We start from the raw sequence: 19,745 nt of genomic DNA, 5'->3' as shown, positions 1-19,745 counted from the left end.
TAAGAAATCTATAAAATTGTAATATGAACTCCAAACTGTTTAAATGTTTGCGCTACTGTACTGACATAGAGCAAGCATTTAAACTTCATCATGATGCGAAGAACTCAGAACTCCGTAGCACATCACATCCATATTTACGGAGCTTGTGACTGCCTCCTAAGAACTGAGAACACTAAAATAATCTTGTCACCACTCCGAACAGTTATTCTAACAAAAAAATTAAGCACCCGGAGCAGCACAACACGCGCGTTGACCGGCTTAACTAAGGGTATTGGCTTCAGTTCCCCAGCGTGCATGCACTACTCATCTGGTCATGGTGCATGTGCGATTGGCAAGTGGCAAGTTGGTGTGCAAATTGGTGTGCAATGCCCTTGCCAGCAGAAGCACATATGCATACCACAATGATGACAGCATGGACCAGGAGGCTGGCCAGAAGTAGATATGCACCATAAAGGGGGAGGAGGAAGTAGTGAAAGTGCGGCACAAAGGCCAAGTCACTACTCCTCTTTGACTCGGTGGGAGACCCATGATTGTACAGAATCTACTGCATGGATGCATTTACTACAGGTACCGTGTACACAAGGGGCCAGTCATCTACACTACCTACACTATTAGCACCTCGGGTCCAGTCCGGATGCACATTCAGTGGTGTTCCTTCCACACTTTTCAGCCTAACTTATTGGACGGCAGCTGAAACAAAGCTCACCCTGATCCCATTAAAACATAGAGACCTTGGTGCCGCAAACATTATGGTTGGTAATTTGTAAAATGTCATGATAACATTTATTCCATCTGTAGGTGTCAAACACATTTCTTCCAGAATAACTATGGACATACATCATAGATACTTAATCTCCTTATGGGATTTCGTAGGTGTTACTATATTGATTAAATCTTACAGCCCTAAGATGTTAGTGATAGCCCCATGGGACATGACGGAAGTAAATACTGTATAATCAGAGTCATCGGACTTGAGCCTGAATACAAAATTGATATGATACCTAAATTATATACCGTTCTCTTTCGGTTCCACTTTGCAGTGTTTAAGTAGGACTATTCCAAGACCCAAAAGATGCCATTAAACAAATATCTTGCTTCAGGGCAGGCACAAAATGGGTACCAATTTACTCGTACTGAGTGTCTACATACAAAACAGGAGATATATTGCCTATTTGGAGCCATGACCGGTAAACAAGTTTCAACTCCTCGGGAAGAATTGTACAAAAGGTGCTGAAACAAATCCACTGCCGGATGCCAGGAGAATAATTTACTTTTAGAAAGACGGCAAAGTTCTCAGAAAAGCACAAAGTGGCCAGAGTTATATTGATGTCTTTGTTGAAGATTACAGCAGCGAATTCTGCATATATTTTCGGTGTGAGTCATATGATAACCATCTATTCAAGCTACCTCAGAATATAAATGATATCCATCACCATCCATCAATATAAATGATATCCATCAAACGCGAAAGTTTACAGAGAACAAAATAAAAAGTGGACCGAATCCAAGACCCATGTTGCTATTATTATTACATTATTACACTTAACATAAAGTAAGTGAACCCTTTGGGATTACCTGCATTGATTACCAATAAAGTGTAATCTAATTAACATTTTATTCTTTTTCAACTATTGACATTTTAATGGACAGTGGATGTGAACCCACTGTGGTACCAAACTGTTTAGGCATTGGACAACACCAGAGATGCAAGCAGTACAGAAAGCGTAAGACAGGCATGCATAATCCAAGAAACAAGCATGGATGGTCAGGATACATGGAATAGCAGTAGAATAACAAACATAGGAACCCACTTTTACTCTGGAATTCAAGGATCCAAAAATGTTCAGGTAAGGAGGACCCGGTGGAACAATCTTAAATGGGTGCAGGCAGAAGAGAATTGATGTGGGCAGAACTAAGTTTAGATACTCTGGCCCCTTCAATCCCAGACAAGAAGTTAGCGGCAGAGATTGGGAGAAGCGAGGATGCTGGTGGACACAAGATGACCCTGAATCAGCAAGGGGTGTGGCAGAGGAGTAGGCAAGACCAAGCAGAAGGTGGGGTGCAGTGCAGGCAGGACAAAGACCAGGATGGTACATTTACAGTAACAAAATCAATACCAAAAACTTGTGCCATTCAAGTCTTTTATTTAACACATTAGGGGAGATTTATGAAACTGGTGTAAAAGTAGAATTGTCTCAGTTGCCGCTAGCAATCAAATTCCACTTTTAATTCATCACAGGTCCTTTGGAAAATGAAAGGGGAAATCTGAGTGGTTGCTAGGCACAACTAAGACATTTCTACTTTTACACCAGTTTCTTAAATTTCCCCCATTGTGTAAACATCCAGATTGTAAGGAGTAGCACTGAACACTTTAATGTAATAACCTATTGATCCATCTTTGTAACGCCTGGAGTCGTGGATCCTCTGTACCGTCACTAGCAATGGCATAAACCGCACCAGGGAGCGGAGTCTAAGGGGCCGCTGGATGTGCTTGCTGCGGCAGGTGACCCCCAAGTCGCTACCCCTGGCTTGGTTTGCTAATGACGGCGGGCAAGGTGTGGCAGGAGCAGTAGAGAGGTGATAGTGCTGGCAGTGGTCAATAGGCGTAACCGCAGGTGACAGAGGCAGTGCTCAGGAACAACAGACTAGGCAGCGGGCAGGAACTAGAGACAAGGAGAGCGGACAGGAACAACAGGGAGCTGGGCCAAACGCTATGAGAAGCATGTAGAGGCTCCAACACGAGGAACAGGGCATGCTGGGATTTATAGGGAGTGTTAGTGTGTGCACACCAATTAGGGGCGGACTGGCCCTTTAAATCTGAGACAGCCGGCGCACGCGCGCCCTAGGAGGGGTGGACGCGCGCGCCGACCGGGACAGACGGAGACAGGAGCGGGGCGAGGTAAAGCACCCCCTGGGGCCAAGCTAGTAGCAGCGCCGGGTCCCTGCACATGGACACCGGCGGCTGCCTGGGACAGAGGGAGGTTTTGGAGGCGGCCCGGAACATGGGACGCCGCCGCAGCCGTGACAATCTTTAGCAACCATCACCTCCGCCAATTCTTTCCTTTGGATGCATTTGAACAACACTTCCCTTTCCTTTGTAATTTATTATTATTATTATTTCTGGGATGCTCAGCCCTTTGCAGGTCATGACACAGAATTTTCATAATGTTGAGTAAAGGACTCTAACTTGGATATTGCAAAATCTTTCTTTCTTTCTTTCTTTCTTTCTTTCTTTCTTTCTTTCTTTCTTTCTTTCTTTCTTTCTTTCTTTCTTTCTTTCTTTCTTTCTTTCTTTCTCTCTTTCTTTCTTTCTCTCTTGAAACTTGCATAGTATGTATGGCTATCTGCCTGAGACTCTCACTAAACGAATTACGCTAATAATTTCATTGTATTTTAGATTACTTCTTATTGTATTGAGGGTGCTATATATTTTTTTTTTTTTTGGTGCTGAGCTGCAGTCACAAAGTGAAATGTAGCTTCTCCCTAGCAACCAAAGCTAAAAGGTGAATTTGGAAAAAACAAGAATAGAGCTCTCTGAGATTTACTTATCACTAATTAGGGAACCTGAACAAAAATTAGTAGAATAGAAGTAGTATAAACTCCGTCCTGATAATTTGCTCCTTTACTTAACTGACATCATAGCACTTGTTGATGACTTGATGTTTCTTTATTTAGATATGTATGATGGCATTGATAATTATATCAAACCTTCATTAAAATGACCTTGATGGACCTAAAAGCCTCTCACTTGTATTCGGAAATAGCGTGACTATATAGGTACTATATAGTTACTGTATAGTTATCAAATGCTGCAAATACAAGACTGAAGGATACTGAGCATGTACCCTCTGGCACCCCCTCTGGTTCAGTGTCTTCACATAGATTCCTATTTTAGTTTTGAAATTAACTTTCAGAGGGGCGTGGTTTGTATGGCTGCCTGAGAGGACGTGCGACACAGGAGCTCCCGCCATCCTGCACTTATTACCCTGAAAAACTCCTGGTGCTTGCTCTCCGCGGACCCCTCACCCTCTAACCTGTGTTGGGGAAGACCTGCAGACCCCTCCGGTGTCCTCCAGTCCCGGCTCCGTGCCCTGTACCGGCCCGTCTGCGTCCCGCTCCTGCTGAGGCCTGCTGCCCTGATCCCCGCCGCCCGCCGGAAGTCTCCTGTGGTGCGGGAGATGGGCTACCTTTCTTGGCCGTGTCACGCTGTAGCCGGCCGACTGCTCCGGTGCCGCCGGGTGATAGCCGGGACCCGCTGAGATCGGTTAGCCCCTCACCTCCTGGACCTCGGTCCCCCGCTCCAGCCAGGCGCAGCCACGTGTGCTCGGCTCTGGAGTGCGCACGGCGGGTGTCCTCTGCGGTGTGTTCCTGCTCCCTGCCAGCCAGTGTTCCGTGCGACTGGTGCGCAGGAGGCCTGGCGGACTCCACCAGCGCCTACACAGTAAGACTCTGCCCCCCTGCCTTCTTAGCCCGCACTCTCATTACCACAGGCCCTCATCTACGGGGAGCAGCGGCCATCTTGGTCACGTGGCAGACTCTCTCCATCCACCCCGGCGTCAGGCCCAGCTCCCGTTATCTCTAACCAGCCTGCTGTGCTCTGGTGCACTTATCAGCATTATGGGGGTTACAAAAGGAGGCACAAACAAAGGGAAGCAAGGGGGGAAGAACTCCCAACATCCAGTGGTTATTGCTCCACCAGAGGCAGACTCGGGATCAGAGGCTATGGACGGCATGCCCGCCTCATCTAACCATGCGGTGGTCAGGGGTCAGCCCCAGGGGGCGAAACAGGGGGAGCGCTCCTCCAGGTCAGTGATTATGTGAACAATGTTCGTATTGTTGGCCTTCCAGAAAAATCTGAAGGTGATGACCCGGTGGCCTTCACAGAAGCCTGGCTGCGACAGATTCTCCCTAATGACACCTTCTCTGATTTCTTCACAATTAAACGATCTCAAACTCCTTCACTTCCGAGATCGAGATGCCATCCTGAGGGCTGTTCGTCTTAAAGGAGAAATCATGATGGATAATGCCAGAGTGTCCTTCTACCCTGACTTCTCCGTGAAACTGCGCAAGCAACGCACACTATTCACGGAAGTTCGCACTAAGCTAAGGGCTAAGGGGTACCAATACTCCATGATGTATCTGGCCCGCCTCCGCGTCATTGATGGGAACTCCACCAAGTTCTTCACCTCACCATCTGCGGCCTTGGAGTGGGCGGAATCTGCTCCTGACAACCACCCTCGTGGCTGACAGCGTTAAGGAAGCGGCCGCTGAGTCGGGATAAATGTTTGACGGGACTGGGGTCTCGCGGGGGGGGGGGGGGGGGGTAGGATGTATCCTTCTGTTGGCTTATATAATGTCTTTACTCCCCACTGCAGTGTTGACGGGTCCCTCTGTGGAGGCAGCGTATAATGCGGATGGCGGGTGGGCCGAAGTTAGTGTGTGTTTGGGTTAGTTTAGTGCCTCCAGGGAGTCCCTAGCTCCCCAAGATGGTTCTTAGTTAGGGTCAAGGTCTACGCTATTGGTTCTAGTGTTTTAGTGTTAGACAGGGCTTTGGGTATTTAGTTATCGTTAGAATGTATATGTGTTTTGCTGTATGTGTCTTTGTGTTGTATGTAAGGGAGTGTCTGGTTGGCTGCACCCTCCTCCCCCCCGCCTGCTCACTGTGGGGTCCTCCTCAATTCTCCCCCCCCCTTTCCTCTGGATCACTGGTGGCATCACTTAAAATTCTAAGTTGGAACGTTAAGGGGTTGAATTCAAAATTTAAACGAACCCTGGTCCTTGATTACGTTAAAAAACATTCCCCCCACATTATTTGCTTACAGGAAATGTATATAGTTGGCCAAAAACTCCTAGCCTTAAAAAGGGCCTGGTTCGCTAATGGGTACCATGCCACATACTCTACCAGCTCTAGGGGTGTCTCTGTGCTAGTTGCTAAATCTCTGCCAATTGCGGTCACCCAGGTTGAGTGTGATCACTTTGGCAGATATGTGATTGTCCATTGCACGTACAACTTACTATCCTTCACCCTAATTTCTGTGTATGTCCCTCCTTCCTTTTCTACTTCAATCCTGGACTCACTCTCCACTAAAATCTCTGCTTTTCCCTCAGGTCCGCTGCTTTTTATAGGGGATTTCAATGCTGTTCCCGACCCTATCCTGGACAGGACTAGTGGTGTAGACCCTGCATCCCCCCACGTTCAATCCTGGTGTGCTGCCTTGAACCTGATTGATGTTTGGCGCTGGAAATTCCCTGGGGCTGTTAAGTATTCCTACTTCTCTACAGCTCATAACACTTTTTCCATAATTGACCTTGCCTTTGCCTCACCTGATCTGTTGCCCTTGATAGGGGACATTCAGTATACTAGTAGGGGGATCTCAGACTACTCTGCACTTGTAATTTCCCTGAGGTTAGCTCCACCAACCCCCTCAAAACTGTGGTGTATGCACCTTCGCTGGCTGTCCTCTGAGGTGGTTCAGGGAGCCCTATCTGAGGCACACAAGGTATACTGGGAGCATAACGCCTCACACCCGGACCCCCTAATTCAATGGGACGCATACAAGGCGACTATTCGGGGGGTGTCGTCACTGGGGTGGCGGGTAGAGGGCCATTCACTCACAGCAGGAATCTCACCTCTCATCCCAAATTAGTATGTTGGAGGCTGAATATTTGGTAAGCCGCTCTGAGGATAAAAGGAGGGAGTGGGCCAGGGCACAGAGGGACTTGCTACTCTTGCAAAAGGAATGTACTCGGAAGAAACTCCTTGGCAAGGAAGCCTCACTCTTTGAGTTTGGCGATAAAAACGGCAAGCCTCTGGCGTACCTGGCAAGGGCGGACCGTCCTCCTGTTTCTATCCCTGGTGCCTACAACACCTCTGGGACTCTGGTGTCGGATCCGCAGACTATTAACACTGTCTTTCTAGACTTTTATGCGGATCTTTATTCCCCCCACTGTACTGTACACCCTGCCGAGTATGCAGCTTTTTTTAAATCAGTCCCTCTCACGCCCCTTGGGGCTTCTCAGTCGGAATCCCTGGACTCCCCTATCACTACTGAGGAAATCCTAGAAGCCTTTAAATCTATGCCGGTTGGGAAAACCCCTGGGATAGATGGGCTGACCATAGAATGGTATAAGAATAATGCAGACTCGCTGGCCCCTCTTCTCCTCAGCATGTATAATGACTCCTTGCAGTCTCGGGTTCTACCGGATTCCCTCAGAGAATCCTTAATTGTCCTATTGCTCAAGCCCAACAAAGACACGCTCCTTCCGTCCTCCTATAGACCTATCTCACTCCTGAATATAGATGTGAAAATCCTGGCCAAAGTCCTTGCCACTAGACTTAATGGGGTAATTCAATCAATTGTCCACCCGGACCAGACGGGTTTCATGTCGGGGAGGGCCACAGATATTTATTTGTCTCGGCTGTATCTGAATATTGCGGCCAGTAAAGATGATCCTGTTCCCGGCTGTGTGCTCAGCTTGGACATACAAAAAGCCTTCGACTCGGTTGAATGGCAGTATCTCTGGTCCCTCCATTGGTAGACTCCGCTTTAGGCCGGTCTTTCGGGCCTGGGTACGTCTCCTTTACACTACTCCTACTGCTAAAATCCGTACTAATCTAGACATATCAGCCTCCTTTCCACTTGTTAGGGGAACGAGGCAGGGGTGTCCAATTTCACCCCTTCTCTTTGCTCTCGCCATTGAACCGCTGGCGGCGGCCGTGCGTGCCTCCTCCTCGGTGGTGGGTATCTCCCAAGGGTCCCTGGTGGAGAAAGTCTCCTTATACGCTGATGACACCCTGGTCTACCTGGCTGATGCTGGCCCCTCCCTCCAGTCCCTTATGGAGCTTATAGACCGTTTTGGGGCTCTTTCAGGATTGGTGGTCAATTGGTCTAAATCTGTTTTGATGCCCCTGGACTCCTCCCTCCCCCTGCCATGTAACCTGCCAGGGCAAGTGTCAGCGGCACGGCAATTTAGGTACTTGGGTGCTGAGGTCACAGCCTCTGTAGAGGACTATATGTCTCTTAACCTGACCCCTCTCCTGACGTCTGTGGAACGGAGTCTCCGCAAATGGGAAACGCTCCCACTCTCTCTCCTGGGCAGGATTAATATTTTTAAAATGATCTTCCCTCCTAAATTCCTCTATCTTTTTCATGTCTCCCCTGTGTTTCCCCCTAGGGGATTCTTTACACGTTTGGACGGGTTACTGAGATCCTTTTATTGGCAAGGCAAGTCTCCTCGAATAAGTCTTATCTCTCTTCAGGCGCCCAAGCATCGGGGAGGCCTGGCAGCCTCAATATATGTACCAATATTTTTTGCCCTCCCAGTTAGTATATGCGCACTGGTGGCTTGACTTGGACCTGGGTAACACTGCGGTTGCTCTGGCGGGAGTCTTGCTGGGGTCTTATGAAGGCCTTGTCAATGCCCTGTACAGATTTACACCTTCCTCTGGTTGGCTAACCCCTATCCGTACAGTTCTCAGAGTTTGGTCGGTGGTGCACAGGCTTCTTCCTTCCCCTCTACCCTCCCCTAGAACTTCCCTGTGGCTTATCCCATGTCCTCCCCACCTGTTGAATTTACCAGGTGTGGTGCTGTGGGGTAAGCATGGTGTCTGTTACCTAGCTCATCTTTTTTCCCCTGATTTTGAGTTTAATTCCTTTAATATGTTACGGGATAAATATGACATCCCCCGTACAGCCTTTTCCCACTACCTTCAGTTACGTCATGCAATTAAAGCCCAATTTGGGAACCTAAATGTCCCGCTAAAATTTTCCCTGCTGAGGAGCTCCTGGGCACCACCGACCTCTCTAAGCCCCTGACCCAGGGTTATTTATTGTTAAACCCGCAAGAAGGTTCTTCTTTCCAAAAGGCATTCCTCCAATGGGTGAAGGACATCCTGTCTCTATCGGAGGAAAGATGGAAGGCGGTGATCCCACACGTATTACCCCACGGTGGTTAGTGCCAGAGACCGCCTTATCCAATTTAGGTATCTGCAGAGAACCTATTACACCCCAGAACGGCTCAGGAAAATGGGTGTGTTGCCTTCAGACTCTTGCTTTAGATGCCAGGAAGCGGTGGGAACATTTATGCACGCCGTCTGGGATTGTCCTAGGATCCAGCCCTTTTGGCGTTCAGTTCTCCGCTTCCTATCTGACAAGTTTGACTTCCCATCAGTTTGTACCCCGGCAGTGTGCCTGTTAGGTCTAATTAATGACATTACACAGAATAAGTATTATAGGATGTTTATTCGGTTTCTCCTTTTTTGTGCCAAAAAAATAGTGGTTATGGAATGGAAGAGCACGGAGCCCCCTGCCTTGAGCAGGTGGATTCAATTGGTCAACACTTACGTTCCCCTATTCCAAATACTGTATGAAAGTCGTAAATGCCCAAAGAAATTTAAAAAAATATGGATACACTGGTTGATGCTGGATGCCACAACAGGTTGAGTGCCTGGGTGGTTGGTGCTGGGGGGTAGGGGTGTGTGTGCGGTGGTATGAATGTGTGGGTGCCTGTGTGTGTTGTTTGTCCTATGTTTGTTCTTTCACTGGCTGGGATACAGCGTCTTCCTGTAAGTCTGTTCCGGACGGACTTGTGCGCATAGACTGCTCCTTATACTGATGCTCACTTACAAGACTCCTGTGTTGATTTGATGTTCCTGGTACAATGTCAATTGTTTACCTTCCCAGCTTGTGCATGTCTATGGTCTCTGTTCTTTCTATGCAAAAGTTGAAAAATAAAATCTTTAAAAAAAAATAAAAAAATTAACTTTCAGAAAAATATATATATTTTTTTTAAACGCATTCTGGCCGTAGTGTAAAAAAAGAAAAGAAGAAGAAGAAGAAAAACTTACTTGTCCAGCCTCAGTTCCTTACTACTTCCCTGCAGCTACTAAAGTAGAACCTTCTGGCTCAGCGAATGACTGATCACAGAGGTGTCCTGTCTCAGCCAGTGATCGGCTTATATCTCAAAAGGCATATCATGAATAAATGCAAAGTTTTCATTATGCACTGTTCATTATGCTCTATTTTAACTCTGTTTGTTGAACTTAATGAGCTGTCAGGTTTTGGAAAAATAATATTTATAAATGCAGATTATGGTTACAAACCTTCTACAAATGTCCGATCCCAAAATCTTTCACTCACGTCTGCCTAACAGGCTGTGAACGGAAACAGACAACCAAAGGCTGCCGTTCTTTCGCTTGCTGCTCATTACCCAGACACGATAGTAATGAAATAAAGTGATTAACTCAAGGTCAGACAAATGTCATCAAAATGATCGCAAATTTGTTTTAGTGGTTACTTAAGATTGGTGACTTCAGATGCACATGATCTTATTTATCCATCTCTTCTTTGAATACATTCCAGAATTCTTAATTATAGCTATGCAATGTAAAACGTAAAAATTGGAAGTAAAAAAAGATTTACATGTCCCTTCTAAATTACTAAGGTCATAATAAACTTGGTTGACTGCTGCAGCGGAAATATAGTATTACATGGTGTGAGACCAAAAAGATAATTTTTCTGCACAAGGAGAGTGCCAAAAAGATGTATGGGGACTAATAGGCCATTCATGCACCACTGGGAATTTTGTGAAGAGGGATATGAAGTTTTTCTTTCCGGTACTGCATGATGGTCATTCAGAAGGATTGTCAAATGCGAGTGCTCTACAACGTCTCTAGGGATTCCTGAAAACTCATACACTGTAGCTCTTCTTTTAAAAAAAAAGAAAAAAAAAAGTTTTGTACTTAAACCTGTTGGGGTAATCGAGAAATCTTTGATTGTTTGATAGAATCTGGATCTATTTTCATCGTTGACGTTCACAAAACGTTCGAGCATCGTTCGGTGTAATGACACGACATTTGGTCGGTCTCTGATCTGTCAGGAAAGGACGAGCGCAAGAACGACCGTAAGTAACGATCATTGTCCTGTGTAATAGGGTGAACGATTTAAGATCATTCATCATACTGGTCAATAGAGATCGTTTATCGTTAATCACCGAAAAATTGTCCCATGTAATACCACCACTAACAAGCATGTTGCCATGAAACACTGAGAATGAATGAATTGAATGTTGTCTACAAAGGTGACAATCTACAGATGGGCAACAAGTCAACAAAGTGAATTAAGGGGCAACCAGACGGGTGCTTAATACAACAGTTCAGAGAACCCTGGAGCTCTGAAGCAGGCGGATAATCACTAAACTTCTGCTAACTAAGTTGCATCATCAGAAAAGGCTTCAATCATTGTGCCAGCATAGGAATTGGACCTCCACTAATTTGCAAACGGTTGCCTTCTCCGGTCACATTTTCTGCTTTATAGAACAGACGGGCTTTAGTGTATCAAGTGAGAAACATCAAAGAATAAACACCCTGCAACCATTGTTGGAAGAACAAAAGCTGGTGGTGGCAACGCTATGGTCTAGGAATGTTTTTGTGAAATTCTCTTGGCCACTCATCCATGGCACTCTCAACCAATTTGGGTATTATTTCATCCTTGCAGATCAGATTCAGCCATGCTTACTGATTTTTCTTCCCTGGAGAAAATGGCATCTTCCAACAAGACAACCAGGTGTGTGCAGATTAAATGTATTCCCCTATAGTAGATTGCCCCATGTGTGGTCCCTCTATACTAGATGGCCCCCTATGTAGTCCCCCTTTAGTAGAGGGTCCCCCGTATAGTGCCTTCTTTAGAAGATGGCCCTTTGTGTAATCCCCCTTTAGTGGATGACCCCCTATGTGGTCCCCCATTAGTAGATGGTCCCCTATATAGTCCCACTTTAATACATTGTGCAACTCCCCTAAAGTTGATAAATAGAGAAAGAAAAAAAAAACTTGCTCTCCTGCCTTGTGAAAGTGCCGGACACCTATCAGCTCTCTATCAATTACACGTGTGCCTTAAAGCAAATGTACTATGAGGTACATGAGTTTTTTTTTTACATTACTTGGTAGGTGCCAAGAGCTGGAATCCCAGTGGTGCAGCCCTTTTTGCAAAATGTCACCTGGTCCCCACGCTCACTCTTGCACCGGTCTGACTCTATGCACTGGGGGCAGGTCCGACATCCACAAGTGTGACAATTTTCCCTTCCCCTATGTGACACTTCCATTAGAAGTGGAGGGGATATACGGTAATCACACTGGGTGGCACTGGGCCTGCCTCCAGTGAATAGAGCGCGGCTGACAAACAGAAAAAGAACGGAGCAGAACACGAGAAGTGGGCAGATTTTTGAAAAAAATACCACGCTGCTGGCTTCGACCTGGTATGTAAAAAAAAAGAAAAAAGCTATGTACCCAATGGTACATACATTTTAAAAGCACACAATTGAATAATGTGCTTACATGTGACTCCACTATATATAATGCCCCATTGCTTGCAGTGAAATTTAACGGTTGTTTCCAAATTTCCACAAAACAATTTACAACTAATCAGTAGGCTTCCATACAATCTACATTACTTCTAATAGAAAGGGATTTTCCAAAGTGGACATCCCCTTTAAGTATTATAGAATCCTCAAGCTGTGTTTCCTTTTAGATTAAAATAATTCCACTTAAAAATCTAGAATTAAACCTCACAGAAGAAAAAATAAAAAATAAAATAAAAAATTCCCGCTGCTTTCTTCCATTGACAAAAGAGAATGACTGAGGGGGTGAAGATTAGCTGAAACAATGAGCAGTAAGTATCAAGCTTTACATTGCAGGGAAGGTCCCTGGTTAAGAAAGCTGCCTCCATTTTTTTTTTTTTTTTTTAAAGAGAGTACAAGAAAAGAACACAAAGATATGAGCATTATTGGGGGAAGAAAGAGAAGGGGAGGAAAGAATGAACATATGAAGGGAAAAAGGAGGAATAAAAAGAACTAAAAGAAAAAAAAAAGAGAATTTTTCCATCTTCTTCTGTATGCAACATGTCTCCCCCCACAGCAGATGGCTTGTTATTCTACAAATTGTCCTGTACTTGATGAGGGATGCACACATCCTTATTTAGACACTAGCTTGAATGCATCATGAATTCCAATTGTTACAGCCATTTAATATCAGTCCGACATTGGCACACGGGCTGCATAATGAACTGCAACAAGTGAACTAGTTAGAATATAAATTAGACCTGACTATAATATTATGATAGATTGTCTTCTGAGAACCAAGACCGAAGCGATATCATTTTTCTTACGATAAAAAACAGTTGACCTTTTTCTTACTGGGAGACTATGTTGCAAATTTTTACTTTGGTTGGGATCAGTCTGAGGCTTTGTTCACACAACGTTTTTTCATCTCCGTTTAAAATGACATCGGTCATTTTGAGTCTAAAATAAGGGACGTTATTTAGCTGCATGACCTTCCCTTAGTGCATTGATGGGTGTTTGCACATTATTCTAGTTTGGTTACTAATCGGCCGTTGGATGGGGCTTAATTGAAAAGTCCATTGAATTTAATAGCAAAAACGGAGACAGAATGGTGGCAAAAGGAAAACTGTGTGTGAACTACAAATAAAAAACATCCGCTGTTTGCAAAAGACGTCCGAAAAAAATGTTTATGTTCATTATTTTGACGTCCGCGGCAAAAACGTCAATTTTTCAATGGATTGTATGCATTGGACGTCCGTCTTCCCATTGACTCCAATGCAATGGCATTGCAGTCAGTTAAATCTCGGCAAAAACGGACGTTATTTTAAATATGAAAATCGTCCGCCTTTTTAATATTTTTGACGTTGTGTGAACAAAGCCCAAGGCTATGTTCACAGAACGTCCAAAAAAGGAAAGAGGCGTCCTCTTTTTGTGTTTAAAAAGACGTCCGTTATTGAATCATTTTAAGTGACTGGAATAAAATGAATTGAAGCCTAAGGAATCACGGACATCCTTTTCACACATTGTATTGAATGACGGACGTCTTTTGAGGCGGACACATTCAATACAATGTGTGAAAAAAACGTCCGTTATTCTATAGACTTCAATGCAATTTATTCAGGCCAATTAAAATGATGCAATAACGGACGTCATGTAAACACAAAAAGTAAACGCTTTTTTTCCTTTTTTGGACGTTCTGTGAACATAGCTTAATGGCCATCCATGTAATACATCTATGTTATAAGTGGTTGGCCATGTAATAATTCCATTCAATAATCAGGTTCATGCATCTGTGTGCATCTGTTTTTCCATGGACTTCCATTATTTAAAAAAGAGGATTAAAATGAATCCTTTTTTTTTTAATGTACACAAAAACTTAGTTGACCATATTTTTGTGTACATTAAAAAAAACAAAAAAAACAGATGCGTTTTGATCCCTTTATTTTTATAATTGAACTCAATGGAAAAACGGATCAAAACGGATGCACACAAATGCATCAGTTTTTTCATCCTTTTTTTCTTACAAAAATGAAGTGTGAACCAAGGCTAAAACATCCATTCAGTAATCGGATGTTCAAGTAATCCATCCAATTTGTATGTGGGTGGTCATGTAATACATTCAAATTATAGTTAGGTATCCATGTAATACATCCATTCAATAAATGGGGGTGTCCAAGTAATATATCAAAGTTGCAATTGGTTGGCCAAGTAATACATGCAAGTTATAGTTGGGTGTCCAAGTAATACATCCAAGTTGTAATTAGTTGGCCATGTAATACAGCCATGTATTTTAGTTGGGTGTCTATGGATGGGTCCAGTCCACCAGCAGAAACTTGAGATACTTATGGGGTAGTGATGAGCGAATACTGTTCGATCAAATAGATATTCGATCAAATAGTGAGGTATGCGATCAATCGAATATTATTGTATAGTTCACAGAATATTCGATAAATATTCGATAAGCGGCCAAATCCCCCAGCTTCCGTTTTTTACCTCCAAGTGGTCGAATAGATGTTTTTCAATAATCGAATACTTGTTCCCATAGACTTTAATGGGATCGAATATTTGATCGAATAGTCGAATATTCGGGAGATATTCGTATCATCACTCGCTCACTCGTATCATTCGCTCATCACTATTATAAGGGTCCTTGCTTTTTCCCTTTAGGGTGCGTTCACACCTACAGGATCTGCAGCTGATTTTCTGCAGCAGATTTCAGTTAAATAACTGAACACAGCATCAAATCTGATGCTGTGTTCAGTTATTTAACTGAAATCTGCTGCAGAAAATCAGCTGCAGATCCTGTAGGTGTGAACGCACCATAAGGCTCCGTTCCCACTGAGCAAAGCTAGCGGAATTCCGCGACGGAATTGTCCGCCGCGGAATGCCGTTAGCCTCCCGCTCATAATGGGACTCTATGGGAAGCGCGCGCTGCTGCTCTATACGCGCTGAAGAATGAACATGTTCATTCTTCAGCGCGGACAGGGCAGGAGCGCGCGCCTCCCATAGAGTCCCATTATGAGCGGGAGGCTAACGGCATTCCGCGGCGGACAATTCCGTCGCGGAATTCCGCTAGCTTTGCTCAGTGGGAACGGGGCCTAAAAGAGACTTTTCCTTTATCATGTCTATATGTCCTTTAACCCCTTAAGGACGGAGCCACTTTTCGTTTTTGCGTTTCCGTTTTTTCCTCCTTGTGTTTAAAAGGCCATAGCACTTGCATTTTTCCACCTAGAGACCCACATGAGCCCTTATTTTTTGCGCCACTAATCGTACTTTGCAATGACAGGCTGAATTTTTGCATAAAGTACACTGCGAAACCAGGAAAAAATTGAAAGTGTGGTAAAATTGAACAAAAAAAACGCATTTCTTTTATTTGGGGGGTATTTGTTTGTACGCTATTTGCCCTGGGGTAAAACTGACTTGTTATTCATATTCCTCAAGTTGTTACGATTACAACAATATATAACATGTATAACTTTTCTTTTATCTGATGGCCTGTAAAAAATTCAAACCATTATTAACAAATATATGTTCCTTAAAATCGCTCCATTCCCAGGCTTATAGCGCTTTTATTCTTTGGTCTATGGGGCTGTGTGAGGTGTCATTTTTTGCACCATGATGTGTTCTTTCTATCGGTACCTTGATTTCGCATATACGACTTTTTGATCGCTTTTTATTACATTTTTTCAGGATATGATGCGACCAAAAATGCGAAATTTTTCACTTTGGGATTTTTTTGCGCTTACGCCGTTTACCGTGCGAGATCATGAATGTGATTAATTAATAGTTCGGGCGATTGCATACGCGGCTATAGCAAACATGTTTATTTATTTATTTACTTTTATTTAAAACATGGGAAAAGGGGGGTGATTCTGACTTTTATTAGCGGAGGAGGCTTTTTACTAATAACAACACTTTTTTTTTACACTTATACTAGAAGCCCCCCCTGGGGTTAGGGTTATTCCCCCTGGGGTTAGGGTTATTCCCCCTGGGGGACTTCTAGTTAGGGATGGTCTAGTTAGGGATGGTTCATATGAACCCGAACGCTTGGCAGCAGATTCCCGCTGTCTGCCCGCTCCGTGCAGCGGGTGGATACAGCGGGAGTAACGCCTCGAAAACTGGGATACAGCCTATGGCTATGGCTGTATCCCAGTTTTCCAGGCGGTCCTCCCGTTGGATCCGCCCGCTCCACGGAGCGGGCAGACAGCGGGGATCATTACCGAGGGTTCGGGTTCGTACGAACCGGAACCGAACTCGGTTCGGACCATCCCTACTTCTAGTATAAGTGCATTGATCTCTCATTGAGATCTTTGCTGTATAGTTATACAGCAAAGATCAATGAGATCAGCACTCAGATGCTTTTGGCTGCTGCAGCCGAAAGCATCCCAGTGCCAAGCCGGGATCAGCACCATTTTGGCGATCCATTCCACTAGACACCAGGGAAGTGCTGCGTCCGGTAATCGGATGCAGCTGTCATCTTTGACAGTTGCATCTGATTACTGTATTAGCGGGCACGGCGATCGGACCTTGCCCGCTAATACCCCCGGCCCTGGGATATACGTGGCACCCGGGACCACGGCGGTTCAGAGCGGGGTCGCTGCGCGGCCCTGCTCTGAACACCTCTTGGGGACATATGACGTACGGGTACCTCATATGTCCCTAAGAGGGTAAGGCACATTCATTATTTCAAAAATGTTTTAAAAAATTTGCATGATTTTTAAAGATTAAGCATTCAGAGTGAGGACAAGGTGATTTTAGTGATCTTACTGTTGTTATTGAGCCCTTGAGAGTCCCATTCTCCACACATCAGGGGGCAGGACTAGAGCCAGGCTGTATCCCGGTAGTGCACATACATGGACTTCCTTTGCCTTTTTCCCTCACATTTCTCTGCTATGCCATATGTTGCTGGAGAATGGGGTGCATTATGCTCGCCCTCATGTACCATAGTACACTATAGATGGCACCTGGGGGCGAGATGTGACTCACGAGTTTGCAAGGTGTTTTGTGAGCAGAAAAGAAAGAAACAGCAGCAACAAAGAAAGAAAGAGTTACACTAAACACTGAATTGCTGCTAAGAAGCTTTATGGTTCGTTAAAGATGAGAGAGAATCCTTGATTTACCTTTGTAGGACACTGTGTATCATCTGCAGCAGGCAGACCGGCAGCTTGCAGGCACACAGCCCAGGCTTTCTTAGGCTCTTTCATTCTTTCTCTTGCACATAGCAGATGTTTAACTCCACTTCAACTTTCTGTAATTATCTTGCTCTGTCTGTTGTTAGAGACAGATTTCTTTTGACATCAGGCAGTGGACAGCAGATTGAAGAGAAGTGAGACACCTAGTGGCCAAGTCTTCAGAGATTTTTTTTAATTATTTATGTAGTGAATTATAGTTATGTTAAGAATAATATGGGCTCAATAGAAGGGACTTTTTTTTTAAAGGGCAGTATCTATTTAAATAATACATTAAAGGTCAATCCAGTCTAAAAAAAAACCTCAAACTTTATTGTTGCATTTGCATTTTTTATCTGCAGCAAACTAAGTATTATTTTTGTTCAGTCTTGCAGTAATATGAGAAGGTTCTCCTCGGTTGCACTTGCAGGAACACTCACCAGCTCTCGCTTGCACCCAGAATGTTCAAGGGTGATGAAGCTGGAAGATTTCTGTTTTGGAACCTTTTCTCTATTACTTTATATTCACTTGTTCCTGAATATTTCTTTTTCCAACTGGATTTGGTGACATTAAAGATGATGCATTTCATTTTGGTCATGGTTCGATAAAGTTCTAGTCAGAAAAAAAAATTCTATTGGCATAAGTTAACTCCTTTTCCCGTAGGAGATTTTTGGCAAATTTAAGAGTCATACTTTTCCACATAATAGGCCATATGAGGGCTTATTTTTTATGGGACAAACACACCTTCATTTTATCATAATACATACTGCATAACAAGGGGAAAAAAAAAAAAACTTCTTGTCCGAAATTGTACAAAAAATTAAAAATAAAAATCAGTTCAGCAGTTATTAAAGGGGTTGTCCAGCAAAAATCTATTTCTTTCAAATCAACTGGTACCAGAAAGTTTTATAGATTTGTAATTTGTAATTTTCAATCTGACACAGTGCTCTCTGCTGCCATCTCTGGGTGGGAGAGGAACTGTTCAGAGCAGGAGAAGTTTTCTATGGGGATTTGCTACTACTCTGGGCAGTTCCTGACATGGAAAGAGATGGCAGCAGAGAGCACTGTGTCAGACTGGAAATAAAACAACATTTCCTGCAGGACATACAGCAGCTAATAAGTAGGGAACACTTGAGATTTTTTTAACAGACGTAAATTACAAATCTATATAACTTTCTGGAACCAGTTGATATGGAAAAAAAAAATTGCTGGATAACCCCTTTAAGGGTTTTTGCTCCTACTGTGTTCACTTTTTGCGCTTTTTTACTATCTTTAAAAAATTAAAACTGATTAGAAAAAAACATGGTTTTGAATCACCATATTTTGACTTTTATAACCACATTTTTTTTTGGTCTACAGAGATGTATGAGGGTTTATATTTTTGTGATATTATCTGTAGTATTTATCAGTACCAGACTTGAGTGGATGGGACATTGTATAAGCTTTTTATTCCATTGTATTTAACCCTTTCCCGTCTGCCAAATGCTTTTGACTTTGAAGGGGTTTTAATGTGTACTGGGCTGTTTCAATGCGATCGGTCCTGCACACATTACTGTCCCCAGACCGGGGAATGACTGGCAGCAGTGGTGACGCAGTTGCCTGTCATTAACCCCCTTAAACGCCGCGATACACAGTGATCACAGCATTTAAGGTAGCCAGTGACAGGACAAGGACCTGCCACTGACTGATCGGGACACCTGCAGCATGGCTCAATCGCTTGTACCGGCAGGCAGGGGTAAGTCACTTACCTCCGTCCTGTCGGATCTTCAGTCTGTGGTTAGAGTCTGTCTCACACAGACTCTATGTACAGATAGCCGATAATACCGATAAATAGTGTGCTATGGCATCAGCACATGATCGGATGTTGTCAAAATGCTGACAGCAGATGTGGTGGAGCGCAACAGGTAAGTATACATTACTCTTATGTACTTCAGGCTTGGGGGCTTTTTCGCCTATGGTCAGGAAGGAGGTGGATGAGGGCAATGATGTCCACTTACCTCCCCGGTTCCAGCGCCAGGTCCCGGATCGTACCGCTCTGGCCGGCTGCTACCTGGTCTCTGACCGGGCTTGAGACGTGACGTTTCATGCCCGCTCAGCCAGTCAGTGGCAGAGGCTCCTCTCAAGCCCGCAATTTGGGACCCGGCTCTGGAAGAGGCCCCTTTAAATCAGCCCTGGCAGCATGGCTAATTTATAATTTATCCTCGACAAACCCTTCAATATAAGTAATCATAAAGTGGGATCTCA

The sequence above is a fragment of the Dendropsophus ebraccatus genome, chromosome 1, assembly GCF_027789765.1.
Source record: "Dendropsophus ebraccatus isolate aDenEbr1 chromosome 1, aDenEbr1.pat, whole genome shotgun sequence".
Lineage (NCBI taxonomy): Eukaryota > Metazoa > Chordata > Amphibia > Anura > Hylidae > Dendropsophus > Dendropsophus ebraccatus.
Note: the sequence above shows the minus strand (reverse complement) of the source record.